The sequence below is a fragment of the Oryx dammah genome, unplaced genomic scaffold, assembly GCF_014754425.2.
Source record: "Oryx dammah isolate SB20612 unplaced genomic scaffold, SCBI_Odam_1.1 HiC_scaffold_19, whole genome shotgun sequence".
Taxonomy (NCBI): Eukaryota; Metazoa; Chordata; class Mammalia; order Artiodactyla; family Bovidae; genus Oryx; species Oryx dammah.
The window spans coordinates 82,929,789-82,949,114 of NW_024070203.1; the positions used below are offsets into that span (position 1 = coordinate 82,929,789).

At 38.2% G+C, this 19,326-nt stretch overlaps 1 protein-coding gene across 3 annotated transcripts in view; it reads left to right on the forward strand.

Moving 5' to 3' along the window:
- The window catches only part of TRIQK (triple QxxK/R motif containing), a 108,068-nt gene that overhangs the window by 122 nt on the left and 88,620 nt on the right, over positions 1–19,326 (forward strand). The window lies entirely within an intron of this gene.

The window sequence follows — 19,326 nt, forward strand, 5'->3', positions numbered from 1 at the left end:
GTGTGTGTCAGGCAGGGGCGGCGAGGGGATTGGGGAGGCCCTGCCCGTGAAGCTCGGGGTCTGGGGGTGAAAGCGGTTCCTCACTGGGCCCTCAGTGCATTTAGGGGACGCTCGGTCCACCCCTGGGAGCCGCACTTGGGCGTACCGGGCGGAGGTGGGCGGGCAGGGGTCTTTGGCAGTGGAGGACCCCAGAGCCCAGGAAACCCCGTAGGAACGGTCGTGGCGTGAGGAGCCTTCCGGGCGCGTGGGGCGCTCGCGGTGGGGGTGGGGCGGCGGGCGCGGGGCTCGCGGGTGGGCGTGGCTGCCGCGGTTGCTAAGGAACGGCGGGCCCCGCCCTGCCAGCGTGTCTGGTCCTGGCCGCCCAGCCCTGCGAAGCGGGGCTCGGGCCCGCCTCCCCGCGGCCTTACCCTTGGCTTGGGGCTGGCCCCGGTTGTGCCCTCAGTGAACTAGCGTCCCCTGATTTCAATGTCCTGCTCTCCGGTGTAGTGGGTACAGAGCTCCCACTCAGGCCTCCCTCTCCCATGTTACTACTCTGCACACTTAAGCTCCTCGCCTTCCAAAATGAACAAGGATCTGCAGACCAGAACACGTTCAGAGAAGGGTTTCAGGCAGCCTGAGGTGGCTTTATTTGCCAGGATGGTGGGGGCGGGAATGAGCCTTTTCCTGGGATTTGGTGAATGCTTGAAGCCACAAGGTAATGGTGTCCCTGTGGATGAGTAGGACAAGGGAGATAGGAGATGTGATTTCTTCCACCTGGAAGTCTTTTTGATTGCTGCTGCTGTTTGAGCTTCTCAGGAAGTTGAGGCAAGTCATTTTTGGACAGGTCCTAATAATGTATGATCTCCCTTTCAGACCCTCTTATGGAGAAGGGTGGTTGGTACTAAGTAACTGAAGCCCTCTTTGGCTTCAATGCCCCATTTAATGATTAACTGTGAGATAGAAACCATAGATAACCATTCAGATCTCTTCTTTGCCCCTATCGTCTGGCCCCAAATGATTCAGCAGAGCAAACAATCCACAGAGAAAACACAAAGAAACTAAAAGTCTGCTTTTACTTCCTTGTGCTAGGTTTACTGTAGAAGGAAGCTTGTAGTGCCTGTTACCACTAGGAAGAAGACTGACCTAAAAATCAGGAATCTAGCTGTTAGGAAATATTTGCTATTGGGCAGTAACCTTTATAACTTCTCTCATTTGGGAAGTGGAGATACTTATGTGCCCTTTGGTTATAAAACGTAAGGAGAGCTAATTGTAAACTGTTATTGATTACACTTTTAACCTTTTTTTTTTTTTTGGTCTATATGAAATCTCCGTTGTTGATTCAGTATTAGCTCTTCTTATGTAGTACCTGAAATGTCCTGCATACATTTCCCCCCCATTGATATCACTAGATTTTTTCAAGTATATGCATAGTCTGAAAAAATTGGGACAGATTACTTTCTAATTCAATGATGAATGACCTTTTTGGTGGTATATACCATTTTGAGAAGCCAAGGGAAACTACTGACTCTCCCCTTAGAGAAAGACACAATTCGAAACATAAGTGGATGTTGGATAAGGAACATCTGTTTTCGATCAACTTCTTGAGTGTTAAGAAAATTACTCTCCCATCTTGCCTCACTCCAAAGAGTGACTTGAGTAATTTATATCCAAAAGTACTGGGAGGAGAGTTGGGTCTCTTCCATGTCTTCCACAATGCATCTTACTGTAGCTTACCTTAGTTTATGGTCTTCAATGAATCCTTTTTCTTCTTCTTTAAAAAAAAAATGTTTTTTTTTTTTTAGTATTTAACAAACATGAACTGCCAATGATCAATAAATTATAGCTGACTCTTAAAACCATGTAAATTGAATTTTTTTATTAATGCCATTTGATCATTCTTTCAAAGAATATTCTTACATTTAAGCAAATGAAAAGAGAAATTATTGTCAACTTGTTTGGGGAAATGTTAAATTGTATTTTTTAGACAAACATTAAATACACAAACTTTCTCTTCTATCAAAGTCCATTTTTGACAAATAAAAACATTACTTTTAGTATATGCTACTAGAGTTCTTTAATTCAAATGAATGACCTTTATAACATAATTTCCCATGGCTAAAAAATACTGTATTTGACTCTGGTTTGGCTCTTTTCCTGATTTCTGTATTAAAATGGAAGGCAGTAAATAGAAATATTTTGTTTGCTAATATACCTTTAATCTAACTTTGTTAGTAAAAGTGGGCATCAGTAGTAGATACTATCATTAGATAGGGAAAACGATGAAAAAGGAAAATATGTATGTTTTGTAATAAACACGAGTATTGTTCTTTAGCACTTACAATTTTATTCAAACTGTTTAGTATTTGACTATTATTTTGTTAACTCACGTCATTTATAGTAGAAAAACTAGTATAAAGATAAATTGATTACAGAGACAGTTCTAATGGAATTAGATAATGTTTTAGGGGCTTAGTAAATAATAGCTATTGCATTTGTAAACAGACAGATGGAGTTGGTAATACCCAGTTCATTAGAACAGAGCTGACTGGATGCATTGCTTTCAGTGGGAGACCAAAACTGAGTACTAGTACTTCCTTCCCCTTTCTAGCTCTACTCCCTGTCTCAAAACCTAGACTTTAGTCCAGTGAGATAAAATTTCAGTTTAAAGAACAGATAGATACACTTAGAATTGCTGGTCTATATGATCTAGCACAGAGAGGGGAGAAAAAGAAGATAAACCTCTAGTGTTTACAGGTTGGTAATAGGTTCTCTGCTAAGTCGCTACAGTCGTGTCCGACTCTGTGTGACCCCGTAGATGGCAGCCCACCAGGCTCCCCTGTCCCTGGGATTCTCCAGGCAAGAACACTGGAGTGGGTTGCCATTTCCTTCTCCAATGCATGAAAGTGAAAAGTGAAAGTGAAGTCGCTCAGTTGTGTCCGACTCTTAGCGACCTCATGGATGCAGCCCACCAGGCTCCTCTGTCCATGGGATTTTCCAGGCAAGAGGACTGGAGTGGGTTGCCATTGCCTTCTCCAGGTTATCTCTACCCATTGAAATAATATGGACCAATGCATTTCAGCGTTGAATCAAATAACTTCCTTGTTGAGTGAGAACCTGTGAATACAGAGTGGGATCTGAGGCCAGGGCTATTAATCTAGTCCTCTGGTTTTTCATCCTGGATAGTACCTCTGGGCCATTTGAAGTATGTAGGGATGTTGTTAAATTGTTTTTGTTCAGTCACTAAGTTGTGTCTAAAGCTTTGCAACTCTATGGATTGCATCAAGCCAGGCTCCCCTGTCCTTCATTATCTCCTGGAGTTTGCTCAAACTATTATCAGGATATCCTTAAAAGGTACTGACTTTTAGGACCTTGAAGTTTAAGGATGTTGAATATTGTATAATGTAGAGGTCCACCAGCTCAGTAAAAAATTTCCTTCCTCTACTCCAATGCCAAAATCATCTCCAAACTATTCCAGTGGCGTTCCTCCATAAAGAAACATGAAACTAGAGCAAATTTACCGCTAGCCTTTGTTCCTGTGTACCATATTTTTTCTTTCTTTTTATTTGTTTTCTTTAAAATTTAAGTGTAGTAGTTTTATAGTATTGTATCAGTTTTAAAAGCTACTGGGCTTCCGTGGTAGTTCAGCTGGTAAAGAATCTGCCTGCAATGCAGGAGATCCCAGTTCTATTCCTGGTTCAGGAAGATCCCCTGGAGAAGGGCTAGACTACCCACTCTAGTATTCTTGGGCTTCCCTGACAGCTCAGGCAATAAAGAATCTGCCTGCAATGCGGGAGACCTGGGTTTGATCCCTAGGTTGGGACAATTCCCTGGAGGAGAGCATGGCAACCCACTCCAGTATTCTTGCCTGGAGAACTCCATGGACAGAGGAGCCTGGTGGGCTACAGTCCATGGGGTCACAAAGAGTTGGACACAACTAAGTGGCTAAGCACACATACAACATAGTGATTCAGAATTTTTGTAGATTATACCCCATTTAAATTTATTATAGAATATTAGGTATATTTCCTATGCTCTATGGTATATCCTATGGGATGTTTATTTTATACATAGTAGTTTATGCCACTTAGTACCCTACCCCTGTTGTACCCCTGCTCTCTTCCAATCTCCCCACTGATAACCAGTAATTTGTTCTATGTGAGTCTGTTTCTGATTTGTTATTTTCATTCGTTTTATTTTTTAGATTCCACATATAAGTGATAATATACAGTATTTGTCTTTGTCTTATTTCACTGAGAATAATACCTTCTAGGCCCATTTGTATTATTGCAAATGGAAAGATTTTATTCTTTTTATGGCTAAATAGTATTCTGTTTTATATATATACTTGCACACCACATCTCTGCAGCCCCACGGGCTGTAGTCCCCCAGGCTGCTCTGTCCATGGAATTTTCCAGGCACGGATACTGGAGCAGGTTGCCATTTCCTACTTCAGGGGATCTTTCGATCCAGGAGTCAAACCAATACCTCTTGCATCTCCTCCACTGGCAGGCAGATTCTGTACCACGTGCCACCTGGGAGGCTTTTATATTTACATACCACATCTTCTTTATCCATTCATCTGTTGAGTATGTACCATGTTTTTGATATCAATAGATTTGACTCTAAGTGTGAAGGTCTTAAAGATACTGCTTAGAATATGGTTATTTTTTGGTATTCTCTCAGAATGACTAAAATTATATTAGTGGAAAATAGTGATATATATTTAATTATATTTGATATTCTTAAGACTAAATATATCCTTACTGAACATAAAAGAATCATAGACTCTTAAGTGCTAAGTTTTGGTCACACTTATGTACATTTAATCCTTTCTTATATGGTTCAAGTGTTAAGTATCTTTGCAACAATAGAGTGAGTAGGTATATATTTTCATGAAAAAGAAAAGACGGCTTCTTAGCTAACTTTTTACTAATTCCCTTGTAGCTCAGTTGATAAAGAATCTGCTTGCAATGCAGGAGACCTGGGTTTGATTCCTGGGTTGGGGAGATCCCATGGAGAAGGAAATGGCAACCCACTCCAGTATTCTTGCCTGGAGAATCCCATGGACAGAGGAGCCTGGCAGGTCACAAGAGTGGGACATGACTTAGTGACTAAATCACCATAGCTTACTTTTTAGTTTTGCAGTGTTAAAAAACAATGATAGAAAAAAAAATCCCACAAAGCCAAGAAAAAGGAAATTGGCAGAATACTCATAGTCGTACCTGTGAAAATCTGAGAAGAATTTTTAAGGTAAGGAAGAACATTTTATAGAATTCTTTGATATCTAACACATAGAGAAGAGAACTCTATGTAAAAAGAGCCATGATTAAGTGACGGTGGAAAGAAGAAAAGGTAGAACAAAAAGAGGATGAAAAAACTGAAAAAAAATGTGAGAATTGTATTAGTTTTATATTCCTGATGTAACAAACTACCACAAATTCAGGATGTTATAATTCTATACTTCAGAAGTCTGATACAGGTTTTACTGAACTACAATCAGTGTATGGGCAAGAATTTTTTCTTTTCAGGGGCCTGTGGGAGAGATGTTTCCTTGCCTTTTCCATCTTCTGGAGGCTGCACACATTCATTGATTTATGAAGATGGTTCCTCCATCTTCAGAGCCAGCAACATTACATCTCTCTGACTATTCTTCTGTAGTCAAATACACTTATGACCACAACTAGGATAACTGAAAACATTTAGAGACTCAGTTGGATAGTCCAGGAGGTTATTCATTGAATCACATCTGCAAAGTTCCTTTTGCAGTATAAGGTAACACATTCGAAAGTTCTAAAAATTAGAACTTGGACATCTTTGAGGGGGAACATTATCCTGCCTACCACAATAACATACTAAATAAGTCCATATTTGAGGCAGTAAAGAGTAGAACTGATGTTACTATAGAAAATTGAATGTGTGGGAAAAGTTATCTTAGCTAAAATACTGAATGCATGAAAAAAAAAAAACTGTTTGGAGAAAAAAAGAATGAAGTCCATTATATGAACACTTGGAATTTCTGATAATTGTTCCTAAAGAAGAGAACAGAACAATTCAGAAAAATGTAATGAAGAGATTGTTGTTGTTGCTGTTTTTCAGTTGCTAAATCACGTCTGACTCTTTGTGACCCCTTGAACTGCAGCACGCCAGGTTTCCCTGTCCTTCTCTATCTCCTGGAGTTTGCTTAAACTCATGTCCACTTAGTAAGTAATGCCATCCAATCATCTTATCATCTGTTGCCCTCTTCTCCTCTTGCCTTCAATCTTTCCCAGCATCAGGGTCTTTTCCAATAAGTGAGCTCTTCGCATCAGGTGGCCAAAGTATTGGAACTTCAGCTTCAGTCCTTCCAGTGAAAATTCAGCGTTGATTTTCTTTTGGATTGACTAGTTTGATCTCCTTGCTGTCCAAGGGATTCACAAGAGGCTTCTCCAGCACCAGAGTTTGAAAACATCAATTCTTCAGTGCTCAGCTTCCTTTATGGTCCAACTGTCACATCCATACATGAGTACTAGAAAAACTGTAGCTTTGACTATATGGACCTTTGTTAACAAAATGATGTCTCTGCTTTTTAATACGTTCTCTAGGTTTGTCATAACTAGTCTTCCAAGGAGCAAGTGTCTTTTAGTTTTGTGGCTGCAGTCACCATCCACATTGATTTTTGAGTCTAAGTAAATAAAACTTTTTACTATTTCTACTTTTCCTCCAACTATTTGTCATGAAGTTGTAGGACTGGATGCCATGATCTTTGTTTTTTGAATTGAGTTTTAAGCCACCTTTTCCACTCTTTGACTTTCATCAAGAAGCTCTTTAGTTTCTCTTTACTTTCTGCCATTAAAGTAGTATCATCTACATATCTGAGGTTGTTGATATTTCTCTCAGCAATCTTGATTCCAGCTTGTGCTTCTTCTAGTCCAGCATTCACATGCTGTGCTCTGCATATAAGTTAAATAAGCAGGGTGACAGTATGCAGCTTTGATGTACTCTTTCCCAGTTTGGAACCAGTTCGTCATTCCATGTTCAGTTCTGACTTTTGCTTCTTGTCTTGCATACAGGTTTCTCTAGAGGCAGGTAAGGTGGTCTGGTATTGCCATCTCATTAAGAATATTCCACAGTTTGTTGTGATTCACACAGTTAAAGGTTTTAACATTGTCAATGAAACAGAAGTAGATGTTTTTCTGAAATTGCCTTGTTTTTTCTATGATCCAGCATATGTTGGCAATTTGATCTCTGGTTCCTCTTCCTTTTCTAAATCCAGCTTGTACATCTGTAAGTTGGTTCATGTACTGCTGAAGCCTAGCTTGAAGGATTTTGAGCATAATCTCAATGGTATGTGAAATGTGTGCAGTTGTATAGTAATATGAACATTTTTGGCATTGCCTTTCTTGAGATTGGAATGAAAACTGACCTTTTCCAGTCCTGACGCCACTGTTGAGTTTTCCAAATTTACTGGCATAATGAGTGCAGCATGTTAACAGCATCATCTTTTAGGATTTGAAATAGCTCAGCTGGAATTTCATCACCTCCATTAGCTTTGTTCATAGTAATACTTCTTAAGGCTCACTTGATTTCACACTCCAGGATGTCTAGCTCTAGGTGAGTGACCACACCATCATGGTTATCTGGTCATTAGGAGCTTTTTTGTACAGTTCTTTGTATTCTTGCCACCTTTTGTTAATCCCTTCTGTTTCTGTTAGGTCCTTGCCATTTTTGTCCCTTATTGTGCCCATCTTTGCATGAAATGTTCTCTTGGTATCCCCAATTTCCTTAAAGAGATCTTTAGTCTTTCCCATTCTATTGTTTCCCTCTGTTTCTCTGCATTGTTCACTTAAGACTTTCTTATCTCTCTTTGCTGTTCTTTGGGACTCTATTCAGTTGGTTATATCTTTCCCTTTCTCCTTTGCCTTTTACTTCTCCTCTTAGCTACTTGTAAGTCCTCCTCAGAGAACCACTTTGCCTTCTTGCATTTCTTTTTCTTGGGGATGGTTTTAGTATCCCCTTCCTGTACAGTGTTACGAATCTCTGTTCATATTTCTTCAGGCATTCTGTCTACCAGATCTAGTCCCTTGAATCTATTCATAAGAGTTTTGGTATATTCATAAGAGTTTTGATTTAGGTCATACCTGAATGATCTACTTTCTTCATTTGGAGCCTGAATTTTCAATAAACAGAGATAGCAGGAAATAAAATTTTCTGAGCTAAAAAAGATCAATAGACACAGAATGGATATTTCTTATATAAGATATGACAACTCAGAGACACAATTGCAACAGTTTTTCAACTCATAATGATAAAGGAAAAAAAATCCTTCCTATATATAGAAGGAGAGAGGAGAAGGTAAGGTGTTATTATCAGGAAGCCAAACTTAATATGGTTGCAGATTTTTTTTCAGTAGTTTTAAATACTAGATGACAACAGAGAAATATTTTTAGAGTTAAAAACAAAATTCCATGCAATTTGTTTTGTTCACACTCAGCAACAGAAAACCATTCTTAAGTATATAAAACCTCTAAACTATATACTTTTTACTTCTGGAGGAAAAAAGATAATAATAAGATGATACAATTAAAATGCAAAAGCAATGGTATATTAAAAATCAAAACATAGATTTTTAGGATATAGAGTGGCTTTAAATAATTAAGTCTAATTAAAAATTTAAATGAAAAAAACTGTATGAGAAGATATATAATGTAAAAATTTATTCAGCAACAATAATCTAGATTTAGATAAAGCATGTGATCTTCTGATTTATTTATGCCAGAGATGAAACCTGGTAATTCAAGAGTATGAATAAATTAAAAAATACATCCAGCAAATTGTGACCCAGGCCCACCCACATCTGGCTTGTTTTTATAGAACTCAGGAACCAAAAATATTTTTTGTGTTTTAAATGGTTGAGAAAAAATTGAAACAATAATTTTTACAAGGTGAAAAGAATATGAATTTCTAATCTTATTGATTATAAATAAAGTTTTATTGAAACACAGTTACACTCATTTGTTTACATATTGTCTATAGCTGCTTTTGCATTAAAACAGCAGTTTTGAGTATTTGCAACAATGATGTAAATATGGTGCTCTCCTTGCTTTGCATTGCTCCTCAGAGCACTACAAATCACACTGACAAAATTGTTATAATTTGATTTTGCCTCTTCACCTGAAGAGCCTAAAGTATTTTTGATCTGACCTTTTACAGAGAAACTTTGCAACTCCTAATCTAAACTATGTATATGAACTTTGGTGTATAAGACTGAGACTTTGATTTCAGTCTACAGTACCCAAATTTACTCAGCTATTGCCCTTCAATATGCTACTTACTGTAGCATCTCTTTGGTCTTATATGGACTGAGGTTAAAACCAAGTATATATTATTCTGTATATTTAATAATCTAGATTTTCTCTTTTTCATTTCATGCTTTAAATGAAACAAAATTCATGTAAAGATTTCGAATATCACTTCCAAAGACAAAAGTCAGTTAATACTGCTGTAAGAAGAAAAAATGAATGCTTTGCTATGGTATGCCAAAATTGTACGTGCTTTTAGAGGTAAGCACATACTACATTTAATAAGTTGGTTATGTATCAATCATTTAATCAGCCTATATTTGTGGCAAGCGTAGGTGAATTATTTCAGAGGAAGTGGCATTGAAACGCAGTTTTGAAGGGTGCCTGCAAATTCAAGGTGAATGAGGCTGGCGCTAAGGTAACATGGAGAATAAGATGTATAAAGCCACTAGGCTGTCAGTAGGGTCGTGTGACTGACAGAAATTCTGTAGCTGGAACAGAATTTGGAAAAACAGTTGCTGAAGTTGAAACAATAAAGACCTGCTAGCGAGCCTGGTGGGCTGCCGTCTATGGGGTCGCACAGGGTCGGACAGACTGAAGCGACTTAGCAGCAGCAGCAGCACAGGCTAAGAAGCCTAGTATATGTCATGCAAAACTGTCTTCATCTTGTGGGCAACGAGGATCCATTTCAGATGTTTGAACTGTAGAGACACATGATCAGATTAGTATTAATAATATTTAGATTTTGGTTCTTAAATTTTTCAAATATAGCCCTCCCTAAAATTCTCCAATGTTGTGACTTGTAATTTCATGTGGCATAAGTTGCCTTGAGATATAACCATTTATATTCTATTTATAACAGTTCTTCCTTGAGGGAGATATACAAACAATCCCCCAATGTCTTTTCTCCATTTTACAGATGTAAAATCTATATCTCAGATAAATGATCTGAACACAGCTCTTGCTTGTAAAGGAAAGTGAGTGAGTTCTTTGATGAGATAGATTTGAATTCAATTTTCTACCTTTTCCCTGTTAACTGTGCATGCTTGAAAAACTCACTTAATAATTAGAAAACCTAGTTTTCCAGTTGGGTTTTATTGTATTTATCCCACAGGAATATGAGAATTTCTGATAATGTATGTGACATGCTTAACACAATAAATGGAAACTGCTGATATTTTTATTATTACTAATATTAATCATCATCATTATAAAGGTTCAACACCCATTATTCACATTTTCAAAATCCAAAGTTTTGAAAAATTATTTTTCCCAAGATTTTCACAAATTCATTTGATGGAAACCAGCCTTGAAGTGACAGGGACGACTTATATAGTACTTATTTTTTTAGTCAGTGTCAATATTGATAAGATTTTGCTGTGAAGTATTGCTATGCTGCCCCCATACATGTTATATAATTATAGTAGCTATGAGACATAGTTACTTTCTGTAGTCTCCAAGACACATCTGGCCAAGCATTTTAGGTAAAGACTACATATCTATATTATTATGATTCCTTTAATAACAGCTTCATTGAGATATAATTCACAGTCATAAAATTTATGATTTTAAAGTGTACCATTCAGTGGTTTTAGCATATTCAGAGTGAGGTGTGTGATCATCACTATCTAATTTTAGAATATATTTGTCACCTCAAAAAGTATCCTTTATTCAGTTCAGCTGCTCAGTCATGTCCGACTCTTTGCGACCCCATGAATCGCAGCACGCCAGGCCTCCCTGTCCATCACCAACTCCCGGAGTTCATTCAGATTCACGTCCATCGAGTCTGTGATGCCATCCAGCCATCTCATCCTCTGTTGTCCCCTTCTCCTCCTGCCCTCAATCCCTCCCAGCATCGGAGTCTTTTCCAGTGAGTCAACTCTTCGCATGAGGTGGCCAAAGTACTGGAGTTTCAGCTTTAGCATCATTCCTTCCAAAGAAATCCCAGGGCTGATCTCCTTCAGAATGGACTGGTTGGATCTCCTTGCAGTCCAAGAGACTCTCAAGAGTCTTCTCCAGCAGCACAGTTCAAAAGCATCAATTCTCTGGCGCTCAGCCTTCTTCACAATCCAACTCTCACATCCATACATGACTACTGGAAAAACCATAGCCTTGACTAGACGGACCTTAGTCAGCAAAGTAATGTCTCTGCTTTTGAATACCCTTTATTAGTCATTCCCTATTTCTTCTGCTGTCACCCTCAGCTATGAAAAGTGAAAGTGAAAGTCGCTCAGTCATGTTTGACTCTTTGTGACCCCATGGACTGTATAGTCTATGGAATTCTCCAGGCCAGACTACGGGAGTGGGTAGCTGTTCCCTTCTCCAAGGTATCTTCCCAACCCAGGGGTTGAATCCAGGTCTAACGCATTGCAGGCAGATTCTTTACCAGCTGAGTCACCAGGGAAGCCCCAAAATCCATGAGTGGGTAGCCTATCCCTTCTCCAGAGGATCTTCCCTATCCAGGAATTGAACTGGGGTCTCCTGCATTGCAGGCGGATTCTTTACCAGCTGAGCTACCAGCCTAAGTAATCAATTATCAGTCTATTTTCTGTCCCTATGCTGCTGCTGCCACTGCTAAGTCACTTCAGTCGTGTCCGACTCTGTGTGACCCCATTGAGGGCAGCCCACCAGGCTCCCCATCCCTGGGATTCTCCAGGCAAGAACACTGGAGTGGGTAGCCATTTCCTTCTCCAGTGCATGAAAGTGAACAGTGAAAAGGAAGTCGTTCAGTTGTGTCAACTCTCTGTGATCCCATGGACTGCAGCCCACCAGGCTCCTCCGTCCATGGGATTTTCCAGGCAAGAGTCCTGGAGTGGGGTGCCATTCCCTTCTCTGGTAGATTTTCTCATTCTGAATATTATATATAAAGAGAACAAACAGGAATGATGCATAATTGGACTTTTTGTAAATGACTTCTTTCACTTGGCAAAAGTTCATCCATGTACCATGGATCAATATTTCATCACTTCTTTTTATGTTGAATTAATATTGAATTGTATGGTTATACCACATTTTGTTTACCTATTCATCATGGATTGTTTTCACTTTCTGGCTATAGGGATAATGCCTCTATTTACATTTGTGTACACATTTTTATATGCCCATATTTTCACTTCTGTCCCATGTTTACCTGGAAATGGAATTTCTAGGTCATGTGGCCTTTATGTTCAGACTATGAGGAGCTGCCAACCTGCTTTCCAAAATGGCTGCACCATTCTGCCTTCCTACCAGCAATAGGTGAAGGTTCTAGTTTGTCCACATCCACATCAATACTCCTTATTGTCTGTCTTTTGGTATAGCTATCCTTCTTGTTGTTCAGTCTATAAGTCGTGTTTGACTCTTTGCAGTTCTATGAACTGCAGCATGCCAGGCTTCCCTGTCATTCACTCTCTCCCAGAGTTTGCTCAAATACATCTGTTGAGTCAGTGATGCCAATCCAACCATCTCATCCTCTGCCGCCCCCTTCTTCTCCTACCCTCAGTCTTTCACGGCATCAGAATCTTTTCCCATGAGTTAGTTCTTTGCATCAGGTGGCCAAAGTATTGGAGCTTGAGCTTCAGTAGCAGTCCTTCCAGTGAATAGTCTGGACTGATTTCCTTTAGGAGTGACTGGTTTGATCTACTTGCTGTCCAAGGGACTCTCAAGAGTCTTCTCCAGCACAATACTGGAAAAACTATAGCCTTGACTACACATTACTTTGTCAGCAAAGTAATGTCTCTACTTTTTAATATGCTGTCTAGGTTTGTCGTTGCTTTTCTTCCAAGGAGCAAGTGCCTTTTAATTACATGGCTGCAGTTACTGTCCACAGTGATTTTGGAGCCCAAGAAAATAAAATCTGTCACTATTTCTACTTTTTTCCCACCTATTTGCCATGAAGTCATGGGACCACATGCCATGATCTTCATTTTTTGAATGTTGAGTTCTAAGCCAGCCTTTTCACTCTCCTCTTTCACCCTCATCAAGAGGCTTTTTTTCCTTCACTTTCTGCACTTAGAGTGGTATCATCTGCATATGTGAGGTTGTTGATATTTCTCCCAGCAATCTTAGTTGCAACTTATGAGTCATCCAGCATGACATTTTGCATGATGTACACTGCATATAAGTAAATAAGCAGGATAACAATATATAGCCTTTACCTACTCTTTCCCAATTTTAAACCAGTTTATTGTTCCATGTCTGGTTCTAACTGTTGCTTCCTGACCTGCATATAGGTTTCCTAGCAGACAAGTAAGTTGGCTTAAAGCTCAACATTCAGAAAACGAAGATCATGGCATCTGGTCCCATCACTTCATGGCAAATAGATGGGGAAACAGTGTCAGACTTTATTTTTGGGGGCTCCAAAATCACTGCAGATGGTGATTGCAGCCATGAAATTAAAAGGCGCTTACTCCTTGGAAGAAAAGTTATGACCAACCTAGATAGCATATTCAAAAGCAGAGACATTACTTTGCCAACAAAGGTCCGTCTAGTCAAGGCTATGGTTTTTCCAGTAGTCATGTATGGATGTGAGAGTTGGACTGTGAAGAAGGCTGAGCACCGAAGAATGGATGCTTTTGAACTGTGGTGTTGGAGAAGACTCTTGAGAATCCCTTGGACTGCAAGGAGATCCAACCAGTCCATTCTGAAGGAGATCAACCCTGGGATTTCTTTGGAAGGAATGATGCTGAAACTCCAGTACTTTGGCCACCTCATGTGAAGAGCTGACTCATTGGAAAAGACTTTGATGCTGGGAGGGATTGGGGGCAGGAGGAGAAGAGGATGACAGATGATGAGATGGCTGGATGGCATCACTGACTTGATGGACGTGAGTCTGAGTGAACTCCGGGAGTTGGTGATGGACAGTGAGGCCTGGCGTGCTGTGATTCATGGGGTTGCAAAGAGTCGGACACGACTGAGCGACTGAACTGAACTGAACTGAAGGTGATCTAGAATTCCCATATCTTGAAAAATTTTCCATAGTTTGTTGTGATCCACATAGTCAAAGCCTTTAGCATAGTCAGTGAAGTAGAAGGAGATGTTTTTCTGGAATTCCTTTGCTTTTTCTGTGGTGCAGTGTCTTTTTGAATTAGTGTTTATTCTCTTCAGAAAAATACCAGTAAATAGAATTAATAGATTATATAGTAATTCTATTTGTAATTTTTTTAGGAACCTCCATTCTGTTTTCGTAATGGCTATACCAACTTACATTCTCACCAACAGTTCCCTATGTTCCTTTTTCTCTACATTCTTGCCAACCCTTGTTAATTTTTGTCTTTTTGATCATAACCGGTCTGACAAGTGTGAAGTAATATCTCATTTCCCTGATGATTAATGATTTTGAGCATCTTTTAATGTGGCTGTTGGCCATCTGTATGTCATTGGAAAAATGTCTATTCAAGTCTTCTGTGCATTTTGTATTTTGTTTTTTTTTTGAAAAGCTGAGTTTTATGCATCCTTGTTATATTTTGAATATTGACCCTGTATCAGATCTGTCATTTGCAAATATCTTCTCTCATTCAGTGGGCAGCACTTTCATTTTGCATAGTTTCTTCAGTTGTGCAGGAGCTGAAGAAATACATTTCTTATTTAATGTAGTCCTATTTGTTTATTTTTGCTTCTATTTCCCATGCCTGGTGAGGCATATCCAAAAAAATATTGCTGAGCCTAACATTAAAGAGCATATTATGTTTTCTTCTAGGAGTTTTATGGTTTCATGGCTTACATTTAATTCTTTAATCCATTAATTTTTTTTTTGTATATTATGTGAAAAAGTAGTGCAATGTGAGTCGGTCACATGTAACTGTCCAGTTTACCCAACACCATTTATTGAAGAGGTTGTCTTTTCCCTATTTCATAGTCTTACTTCCTTTTTTGTAGATTAATTGATCAGGAAAGTGTACGTTTCTTTCTGGACTCAGTTCTATTCCATTGATTTCTGTGTCTTTTTTTTGTGCCACTATCATACTGTTTTGACTACCATAGCTTTGTAGTGTAGTTTGAAGTGAGGGAGGGTGATGTCTCTATCTTTGCTCTTCTTTCTCAATATTGCTTTGACTCTTCAGGGTCTTTTTGTGTTTTTATACAAATTTTATAGTTATTCTGGTTTGGTAAATAATCTTTTGGGATTTGATAGGAATTGCAGAAGTCTGTTGATTTCCTTAAATAATAGGATCATTTTAACCATAATATTTCAGTCCATGAGCAAAGTATATTTTTCAATTATTGTGTGGCTTCAGTTTCCTTCATCAGTGTCATAGTTTTCTGAATACAGGTCTTTTGCAACCTTCATTAGATTTATTTCTAGTATTTTATTCTTTTTAATGTAATTATAGATGGGATTGTTTTCCTAATTTCTCTGATAGTTCATTGCTAGTGTATAGAAATACAACAGTTTCTCTATATCAACATTTTGAACTTATTGAGGAGTCCTAACCATGGAGTCCTAACAGTTTTGTGGTTATATCTTTAGAATTTTCTATATATTTGTATATGTATATAAATTATATGGGTTTCCCTGGTAGCTCAGCTGGTAAAGAATCCACCTGCAATGCAAGAGACTCCAGTTCAGTTCCTGTTTTGGGAAGATCCTTTGGAGAAGGGATACCCAATCCGGTATTCTGTGGCTTTCTTGGTGGCTCGGATGTAAAGAATCCATGTGCAATGTGGGAGACCTGGGTTTGATCCCTTGGTTGGGAAGATCCCCTGGAGGAGGACATGACAATCCACTCCAGTATTCTTGCCTGGAGAATCCCCATCGTCAGAGGAGCCTGGAGGGCTACAGTCCATGGGGTTGCAAAGAGTTGGACATGACTGAGCAACTAAGCGCAGCACAGCATAAATTATATAGGACATACATATCTTACATATATATGTATATATATAGTATACACACACACATATATTCACGTCATCTCTAAATAGTGAATTTTGTCTCTTCCTTTCCAATTTGGATTTCTCATTTCTTTTTCTTGTTTGATTGCTTTGTCTAGGACTTCTAATACTATGAAGCCATCTATGTCTAGACTTTGTTGAGAGTATTTTTTTAAAATATATTACTGATTAAATTTTATTACTGGTAATTTTTCTTCTTCATATTTTCTAATTCTTCCTGATTCAGTCTTGGGAAATTCTACATCTTTAGAAATTGATCCATTTCATCTAGGTTTTCCATTTTGTTGGCACATAATGGCTTGTGGTGATCTCTTATGAGCCTTTTATTGGCACTGGCGAACTGTGGTATCAGGTGTAACGTTTGGGCCGACTGTGGTATCAGGTGTCATGTCTCCTTTTTCATTTTGATTTAATGTTTTGAGCCCTCTCTGTCTTTCTTGATGAGTCTGGCTAAAGAGTCATCTGTTTTGTTTGTCTTTTCCAAAAAACCAACTCTTAGTTTTATTGAACTTTTCCCTGTCTCCCTCTCTCTCCTTTTTAGTCTCTGTTTATTTCTGTTCTGGTATGTTTTATTTCTTTCCTTCTATTAACTTTGGATTTTGTTAGGTCTTTATTCGCTATTCTTTTTGGTGTAAGATCAGATTGTTTATTTCATATTTTTTGTTTCCTGAAAAAAACAGGCTTTTATCACTGTAAATTTCCATCTTAGAACTAATTTTTCTGCATTTCAAAGATTTTGGGTGGTTGTGCTTTAATTTTCACTTGTCTCCAGGTATTTTTTTCCTTCATTTAATGTTTGTCTGTTTCTCATTGCTTGTTTAACTAGCATATTGTTTAGCTTCCACATGTTTGCATTTTCTGTAGTTCTTTTTTTTTTTTTTTTTCCTTCTTGTATTTGATTTCTAGTCTCATAGCATTTTGGTAAGAAAAAACTGCTTGATATATTTTCAGTCTTCTTACATTTATTAAGGTGTATTTTGTGGCCTAGCATATGATCTATCATTCAATGTCCCATGTGCATCTGAAACAATTGTGTACTGTGATATTTTGAGATGGAATATTTCGTGTGTATCTACTAATTCCGTCTGCTCTAATATGCCATTTAAGGCCAGTGTTTTTCTCATTAATTTTCTGTCTAGATGATTTGTCCATTGATGTAAGTGTGGTGGTAAAATCCTTTACTACTATTGTATTACTATAAGTTTCTCCTTTTTTATTGGTTAATATTTGCTTTATTTAGGTACTCCCATACTGTATGCATTTATATTTACAATTATTATATCTTCTTGTTGGACTGATCCCATTATCATCATATCATGACATTCTTTATCTCTTGTTACAGTTTTTGTTCTAAAAAACTTCATCTGTCAGTGCTGCTGCTGCTACTAAGTCGCTTCAGTCTTGTCTGTCTCTGTGCGACCCCATAGACAGCAGCCCACCAGGCTCCCCGGTCCCTGGGATTCTCCAGGCAAGAACACTGGAGGGGGTTGCCATTTCCTTCTCCAATGCATGCAAGTGAGAAGTGAAAGTGAAGTCGGTCAGTCGTGTCCGACTCCCAGTGACCCCATGGACTGCAGCCTACCAGGCTCCTCCATCCATGGGATTTGCCAGGCAAGAGTACTGGAGTGGGGTGCCATTGCCTTCTCCAAGCAGCCTCTTCCATTTCTCACTGTTGTTGGCTTCCTCTCCATTTTATGCCAGGCTTTTTTGTTTCAATTTACATGAGTAGTTTTTTCATTTCCTCACTTTCAGTCTGTATGTGTCTTTAGATATATAATGAATCTTTTGTAAAAAGGATATATATGGGTCTTAATTTCTTAATCCTTCAGTGAATGCCTTTTCATTGGAACATTAAGTCCATTTAAGCTTAAAGTAATTATTTGATAGGTATGTACTTATTGTCACTTGATTAATTGTTTTTGGGTTTTTTCTGTAGTTCTTTTTTCTTTCTTTGTTCTTTTTCTTCCATTTTGATTTGATGACTATTTTAATGTTGTTTAGATTTTCTTTTTTTGCAGTTTTGTGTGTGTATCTATTTTAGGTTTTTGATTTGTGGTTACTGTGTGGTTCATATATAACAACCTGTGTATGTATGTATACACATATGTATATGTGTGTGTGTGATTATTTTATGATCTATTTAGTTTGAAGGCATTCTGACCATCTTATATTTTTATTCCCCCACTGCTACATTTGATATTTATATTTTTGTGTCTCTTAACTATTTGGACTTCCCTGGTGGCTCAGACCATAAAGTGTCTGTCTACAATGCGGGAGACCAGGGTTTGATCCCTGGGTTGGGAAGATCCGCTGGAGAAGGAAATGGCAATCCACTTAAGTACTGCTACATTTGATGTTTATATTTTTGTGTCTCTTAACTATTTATTGTGGATATAGATGATTTTACTACTTTTGTCTTTTAATGGTCCTGCTAGTTTTATAAGTAGGTGATTTATTACTTTTGCTGTATGTTTACCTTTATCAGTGAGATTTTTTTCATTTCATAATTTTCATATTTCTAATGTGGCCTTTTCTTCTTAGAGGAGTCCCTTTAATATATCTTTTAGACTGAGTTTGATGGTATTGAATTCAGCTTCTGCTTGTCTGTAAAACTTTCAGTTTTGCTAAGAAATCTGAATGGAAGCCATGTCAGGTAAAGTATTTTTGGTTGTGGGGTTTTCCCTTTCATTGTTATATATATTATGCCACTACTTTCTCATCTGCAGAGTTTCTGGTAAAAATCAGCTGATATGGGAGTTTCCTCAAACTTAACTTGCTGCTTTTAATAGCCTTAGCAGAGTTCCTTTGTATAACTTGTTGCTTTTAACTTACTGTTTTTAATATCCTCTTGTTATCTTTAATTTTTGCCATTTTATTTATAAAGTGTTTTGGAATGAGCCTTTTTGTGTTCATCTTGTTTTGGAATCTGTGCTTCCTGGACTTGGATGTCTGCTTCCTTCCCCTGGTTAGGGACATTTTCAGCTATTATTTCTGCTCCTTCCTCTCTTTCTTCTGAGACTCCTATAATGTAGATGTTAGTTCCCTTGATATTGTCCAAGAGAACTGTTAAGTTATCCTAATTTTTTTTAATTCTTTTTTTTTTTTTCCAGTCAGCTTGGTTAATTTCCACTAGTCTATCTTCCAGATGGCTTATCTGTTCCTCTGTATCTAATCTACTATTGATTTCTGCTAGTAAATT